Raw genomic sequence first — 7,678 nt, forward strand, 5'->3', positions numbered from 1 at the left:
ATTAGAATATAGTAAAAGCGTTAAATAATGAAAACTCCTGGTGTCCCACCCTAATCAGCTAATTACCTCCAAACACCTGCAGCGGTTTCCTGAGCCTCTAAATGCTCTCAGTCTGGGTCAGTAGGCGACACCATCATGGGGAAGACTGCTGACTGGACAGAGGTCCAGAAGACGCTCACTGACACCCCCCACAAGGAGGGCAAGACACAAAAGGTCATTGCTGAAGAAGCTGCTGCTTCACACAGTTCTGGATCCAAGGATTCCTAGAAAGTTGAGTGGAAGGAAGAAGTGTGGTAGGAAAAGGTGCAGCAGCAGCAGGGAGAAGCGCAGCCTTGAGAGGATTGAAGCAGAATCCATCCAAGAATCTGGGAGCTTCATAAGGAGTGGACTGAGGCTGGAGTCGGTGCATCAGGAGCCGCCACACACAGACGGATCCTCCACATGGGCTACAAACGTCTGAGCTGGACTGAGGAGAGAAACAGCTGGACTGTTGCTCAGTGTCTGAAGTCCTCTGTTCTGATGGAAGGAACGTTTGCACTTAAGTGGAATAAATCTATTAATATATGAGTTTACATTTCTAAAATGAGTGTTAATATTATACTTTTTCATGATATTCTAATTATTTCAGATGTACCTGAAAATACTACAGTACTTATTTTTTGATAAATTACTGATATTACCCATCTAATCATATCTGCATATTTTTGATATTCACCATCTAATGACCACGTGCAATTTTCAGTTTTTGTACTGAAACATCTGTGAGAAAATTTATAAAAAATTAGAACTGTATAAAAATAAAATATACTTTTCTAATTATTTCAGATGTACCTGACTACAGTCCTCATTAGTTAATAAACTGATATTATCCATCTAATCAAGTGGATATGTCACCATTGACAGTAATTCACAGACATTTTTTATATACCAGACACAGTATTAATAATTTCTGATATTGTTGAGATATTTGGTTGTAAATGACTTTTTTCCATCACCTCCATGAGAGTCAAATTGTTCTTCCACCTTAACGTGTTGCTAAATCCCTCAACAGAGACCTGGCGCTCTGCAGAGAAATGATGAAACAGCTGGAGAAGAGCGACTGAAAAGGCTGAGGCTTCTCCGCTGTGGCGGGCCAAAGCCCAGACTTTAACTAGGACCAAGCCTCGGCTTCACATGTACAAAAGGAAACTCTACAGCTGCACAGCTGGCCTAAAAAAGTCACTGCAGATTTTCACAATCCTCCTAATATCAGTGGCGCCGGATTGATTTTGAAGGTGTGTGTGGAGGGCAGTAGGATGTTTCATCACCTTGCACTCTATCAGTAGGCAGCTTTACTGTAAAGGCACACGTGCTGTTAGGATTCTGCTGTGTTTGGTTCCTTGTGTGAGTGAGAGTTCCTGTTTCAGAGAAGATCTCTGCTGGAGAGTCCCGTCAGCTCTGGATCCTGCACACCTGGAGCAAATCTCCTGATCAGGCTGACTGGGGCTTAAAAGGAGCTGCAGGATCATCACTCTTCGCCGGATGATTACCTATGATGGTGTTCCCAGACACTTCTCCAGTCTTAGTGGCTTTTCTGGGGGAATTTCTGCATTTCTGATCTTGGTCTCAGGATTGTTCCTTCCTGTGTTTCAGACTCTTTGTGATGATCGCTGCTTACCTTCAGGTTGCTCTCAAAGAAGACTTGTGTGCTGCCGTTGCAGCTTTGTGGTGTCCTCAGTCTCCTTTACCTGTCTGCCCGCTCTCCAGCCTGTTGCTCACCCCCAAGAAAGCAACCTTAGCGGAAGTGACTGTGGTTCTCTGGGACCCTGGAGCATTCCCTCTCCACCAACACTGAATCCTAACTCCCTCCCCGCTCTTACCAACTACAGCAGAGTCAGTCCTCTCCTCCTGTCATTTTCTGCCCCCTTACGGACTCTTAACTCATCTCTCTCCTCTGTAGACCAACCCGAAGCGCATTCTGGAAATGCTGAGCTCACCTTGGTGGATTTGACTCCTTTACTGAATCTTTGGAAATAAACCTTCTTCACTTTAACTGCTCTCTGTGTCATTCTGCATGTGGGTCAGGAAATTGCCTCAAAACATGAAACCTGCTCATTGTTTTCATATAGTAATGTTCACCTGGAGCCTTTTAATCATCACAATAAGTCCAAAGGTAACTTACAAAGATCTTTTTAAAATGGAAATGATGTAACAAAGTGCAGAGCTCAGGAATATGAAGGAGCTCCTTTTTCCACAGAAAGGAGTGGAAAGGTATTTCTCTGTGTTCATCAGCGGTAAAGTGTGTTATTAGTGAAATAAATGGCTTCTCTCTGAACGTCGCTGTTCACCTGTCATTGTTATCCAGGTGATTTATTGAGAATGCTGATCATCAATAAAAGCAACTGATATCTAAATCCTGAGCAGGACAACAGGAAATAATCTCCACTGGTGCAAGGACACAGTTTGGCGCTGCGCTGCAGAAACCAACTTGGCCGGTCTTCTAACACTGGAGATGGTGAGGAAAGAAAACCATTCAGTGGGTCTGCAGCTGGACGGCTGCTACCCTACATGATTTTACTGTGATTTAAAGAGTCTGAGCAGAATTATTTACTTTTCATTGTTTTTTTTTTTCCTTTATTATGACCAAAACTGTGAAGAAACTAATATTAGAAATTGTCTTTTATGGCTAAACCTACACATGTCCTTAGTAACATTTAATTACTGAATTTACTTTTCTGCTGACTGAGGCTTTTTCCATGAGCTTACTGTGACTGTGCAGTGAAGCTAACTGAAAATAAAAACTGACTTTTAAGCTGTTAAATGTGGTTGAAAGGTTTTCCAGAGAGCAGAAATGAAGCGAATGTTGTGGCTTCAGCTGCTCCTCTGGATGTCACAGACACAGCGCCCCAACCTGGGAATGGCAGTCCTCCTTCTCACCAGCATCACGCAGACTTGATCACGCAGATCAGGGTTAGGAGTTAAGCTGTGGGTTAGGATTTAACCCGTGTGTGAAGGCTTAGCACTTTTCTTCCTTTTGGAATGTGTTAGAAACAGTTACTTAGGAAAAGTAACCTGATTACTGATTATTCCTTTGAAAAGTAACTAAGTTACAAGACTGATTACTTAAATATAAAAGTAACTGAGTTAGATTACAAGTTACTTTATTATTTACTTATACAGCTGCTGGCAACGCCCCCACCACCTCACTAAAAAGACCATAACCAGTTTAGCCAATACTCACTTTATTTGAAGAGCATTTTCATCAATAAAATTAACAACTTCTGAAATTTTAAGTTCAACTTAAGAACTTTAACTGAAAACTGAATGTTTTTCAAAAAATAAAAATAAACAAAGACTGTCCCTTTTGCCTTTGCCAAAATACTTTTTGAAAATGAATAAAAAGTATTTTTAAGCTAACTTAACATACATACTTTTTGAAAAAATAAAACAAAGACAGTCCTTGACTTCACAAAAAATACTTTTTCTTTAAATAAAATAACAGTCCCTTTATCCTGATATATTGAACAGCTTACATTGTAAATGCAAAATTTGCCATTTATAATCAACATTGTTTACACTGTTTTTTAATCTAGCTATTATTAAACCTTTCCAAGAGAACAGCAAACATTTTATAAACACTGAACCTGTTATTTACAGCATTAGAGCAGCAAAGTGTGGTTCTACAAAAGAGCAACAGCTTATAACACCAAATGTAACCTCTATTGTCTGCATTTGTTTCTTTGTTTTATTTTTATTCTGTAATGGCTAGAAGTGAAACAGTGGAGTGGTGCCATTGAACCAGTGGTTGTAGCTCATTAACAGAAGTTTTTCAAACGTCTTATCAGAAAGTCTATTTCTCCTAGGCGTGAGCAGCAAACCTCCAAGACTGAAAAGCCGCTCCACAGGAGCACTTGATGGGGTTGGAGTGTTATACTTCAAGAAAATATTCTTTCTGTTTGAAAACTGATGCAGAATGTGAAGGTCATATGCTGAGCTCAGGTAGTCCATGACTTCCTTTTCTGCAGAGTAGGTGTCATCCTCTGGCTCCACCTCAAAGGAGAAAAAGTCCATCTCACCTTGGCTGGCAGATGTGGAGGCCACACCTGGAGGACTCTGTGCAGCAGGAGCAGTTGGTAGAAGTTCTTTTACTAGATCCTTCCTACCTGCAGCTCTAAGCCATCCAAGTTTAAATTTTGGACAACTGGCAGCTGTGAGAAGATCATCTTTGTCATCCAGCACAGCAGCAAAACCAATATGGATAGCCTGAAAAATATAATAGATTCTGTATGTTTATGGCTATAAGGCCAAAAAGTAATTTCAATGTATTACTTGTACTGTGGGATCAGTATCATGGATCAAATTCTGTTTTAGGTTACTTATTAAAATTTGTATTAATTTTATCTTCTTATCCCAGAATTGCAATGACACTGAATATTCTGTTCCATATTCATTAGCAGTGTAAGATGGAACATGCCTTCACTGTGGCATCTGGAAGGCCTGCAGTCATCCTGGAGAGGACATCTTTACCTGCCAGGGTCCTCTGCATCAGGACTTCAAGTGTGGCCAGTAAAGTCCCACATGGGCAGTCACCTTGCAGAATGTCTAGGGCTGCAGTCATAGGCTTCATGACAGAGCAGTATTCATGGAGGAACTGCTACTCTTTGTCTTTGAAACACTTAACTCCCAGCTTGGTGCACAGCATGTTCAGCTCACTCATGGGCATTTCTATGATTCTATTCACAGCATCAGAAAATGAATTCCACCTTGTGGATGTTGGTAGCAGCAGCTTTCTTTCACTGACTTCCTCCACTGCTTCTGATGCAAGGCTAGATCTCCTTGATTTGGTCCAGAGAGCTGTGCATGTTGCTGCTCCTGAACACAGCCTTGCTCTCTGCATTGCTTGTTAAATATTTCTCCACATCATTGGTGGAAATGATGTTTATGGTGTGTGAAGCACATCTGCGGTGGGGTGGGAGACACAGCTGGCCGTCACTTTGGTTCTCAGCTGAGAGGATTTCTGACACATCCCAGAAAATGACAGCATCGTCTGTGGAAGTGGACTCTTCCTCCCCCGTCTCCTCCTCCTCATCATCATCAGACTCTTCAGCTGGCCGATAAACTTGAAACGCTTTAACAAAGTTGGATCCGTTATCGGTCACTGTTGCAGCTACTTTGTTGAGTAATCCATAAGAAGAGTGGATGTTTTCCATTTCTGCAGCGATCACATCATACGTGTGTCTACCGTGAATTCTCCGACATGCTGATGCAGCCTTGTTGCGCTCCGATGTGGATTTACTGATCCAGTGGAGCGTTAGGCCCAGATAGCTTCTGTTGTTAGCAGACCAGATATCAGCAGCAGTGGAAACAAAGTGGACATCTTTCAGCGCAGCTTTTAGACTTCTCTCCATCTCTGCATTCTCCTTCTCCAGGTCAGATGAAAAGGATGTTGTGTGGGGCAGCTCGGCACTGATAGTGGTAGGAATCTGGTTTATGACGGCACCAAACGAGGGCCAATCAACAGTGTTTAAGGGCAGCATTTCTTCAACAACATATCGCCCAACCAACTTCTTCAGCTCTCCACCACTTACTGCTTTGGCAGCGAAGTGCAGCTTTTGTTGTTTGGCTGGCAGGGGCCCTCCTGCAGTCACGGCTCTTTGCTTGGAACCACCTGCAGTCAAAGCCGCTTAGTTTGACTGCGCTGTGCTGTGAGGTCAAAGGTTACTTCAGGTTTGACGTCGTGTTTTTGAAGCTGGATAACACTTTGTCACCAGCACAGAGAGTACAACCAACCTTGATATTATCATCTTTAGATGACACAAACTCAAAGTAAGGACTATATTTCCAGCTGGAAAACGCACACCTTTCCTCTCCCTGCATTGTTATTGACGTGTGTGTCACCGGTTGCGTCTTTCCTCGTGTGGTGGAGGTGACGCAACGTCACTCTCAGAGAAGCAAACCATTTTCCCCCCAAAGTAAAATCACCAAAAAAGTAACGTAGAGTGGATTGGATAAGGAATTTTAATCTGATTACTAGTTTGGAAAAAGTAACGCGTTTGTTTGATCTTCATTAAAAAAGTAGGCACAATAGAGTAACGCGCTACTAAGTAACGCGTTCCTGGCATCACTGCTTAGAAATCAGCTGTGTGGGCATATCTCTACGTTTGTTGGTGAGAGCGTGCGTCACGTGGTGCGCACTGGGCCATGGTGTGGATGGATGCGCTGTTTCTGTGCGCCACACGCATCATGTGGTAGGAGTAGTGTTGGTGTGGCTCAGGTGCGCTGATGGTTTGTGCGCCGCCTCCACATAGAATCCTGCAGACGCCCCAAATTCATGGAAGCTGCTTAACAACAAAGTTTACTTTGACGGAGAAAACAAGGAAATGGACACAAGCGTTTATTCATTTCAAGAACTGATTTCCTGTTAATCATCTGGCGGTTAACGAGCACCGAGTCTGTGACGTCACCGCAGCACGCAGGGTTTCTAGATGCGGAGCAACAGACGGCGGAGCCAGTTCACATCACTTCGCTAAAGTTAGAAAGATATTCACAGATTGGGCTTTTCCGGGTCAAGAACTCATCGGAGGATCATTTCTTCTACAAAGCGACACCTCTCTGCAACCACAGCAAGGCAGACAGTGAGCTACAATCGTAGTTTCCTCAAAACGAGTCTCCCACCGCGCTGGGAGAATTACATTGGACTCTATGCAGAGCTCGCTGCTCCGCAGATGCTTAGGGACCGTCTGCAAATTGAAGCACCAGAAGAATAATGATGGAGAAATATTCAACAGACTGATACAGATGAATAAAGCTAGAAAGTCAGATCAAGGAGAAAGGCAATCGTTTAATACAAAACACGAGACACTAGCCTTAACCAGCATAGCAGTCATTTTAACACGTGGGGAAACAAAACATTAAAAGAGGCCAAAACATTCAATTTTAGCAAATTTATAAATGTTTCACACATGAAATTTAACCAGAAAATCACAATTCTCCATGTGGTCAGCTGTCTTTAGTTTGAATCTAGAATCCTAAAATGCTCTAAACTGAATAGTGGAATGAAGTGAAAAAAGCCGAGCTAAAAAACGAGCCGGTGGAACGAAGCACATCTAGCATAAAAATCTGAGTAAAATCTAAATGACTGAGTGATTTAACAAGGACTCATCCAGGAGGTCCCAGAGGAACCAGAACAACATCTGAAGCTCTGCAGGACTCACTGCCTCAGTTAAGGTCAGAGGTCAGGATTCAACAATTAGAGAGAAACTGGGAAAAATGGCCTCCATGGGAGAGGTCCAAGACCAGAACCACTGCTGACCCAGAAGAACCCAAAGACCCGTCTCACATTTACCAAAAACATCTTGATGATCATCAAGACTTTTGGGGAAATATTCTGTGGACTGATGAGACATTTTCAGTTTTATTAGATAAAGTTATTCAGTGTGAAAAAGTTTCCACTAATGAGCCTGGATGTGCTGCTTTGTGTTGATCTGCCAAATAAAATCCCAATAAAATCAGCAGTTTGTGGTGGTCAGCTGATAAAATGAGACAAAGTTTAATGGGGTGTGAATACTTTAGCAGGGGCCTGTATTGTAACTAAGTTTGCTAGCAGGACTCTGCAGCAGGTGATGGATGTTGAGCAGCTGATGTGTGGATGAAAAGCCAGAGAAAATGAATGTGCTCAGCTTTGATGGTGTGTAAACTT

Source organism: Fundulus heteroclitus, unplaced genomic scaffold (genome assembly GCF_011125445.2).
Source record: "Fundulus heteroclitus isolate FHET01 unplaced genomic scaffold, MU-UCD_Fhet_4.1 scaffold_219, whole genome shotgun sequence".
NCBI classification, from domain to species: domain Eukaryota; kingdom Metazoa; phylum Chordata; class Actinopteri; order Cyprinodontiformes; family Fundulidae; genus Fundulus; species Fundulus heteroclitus.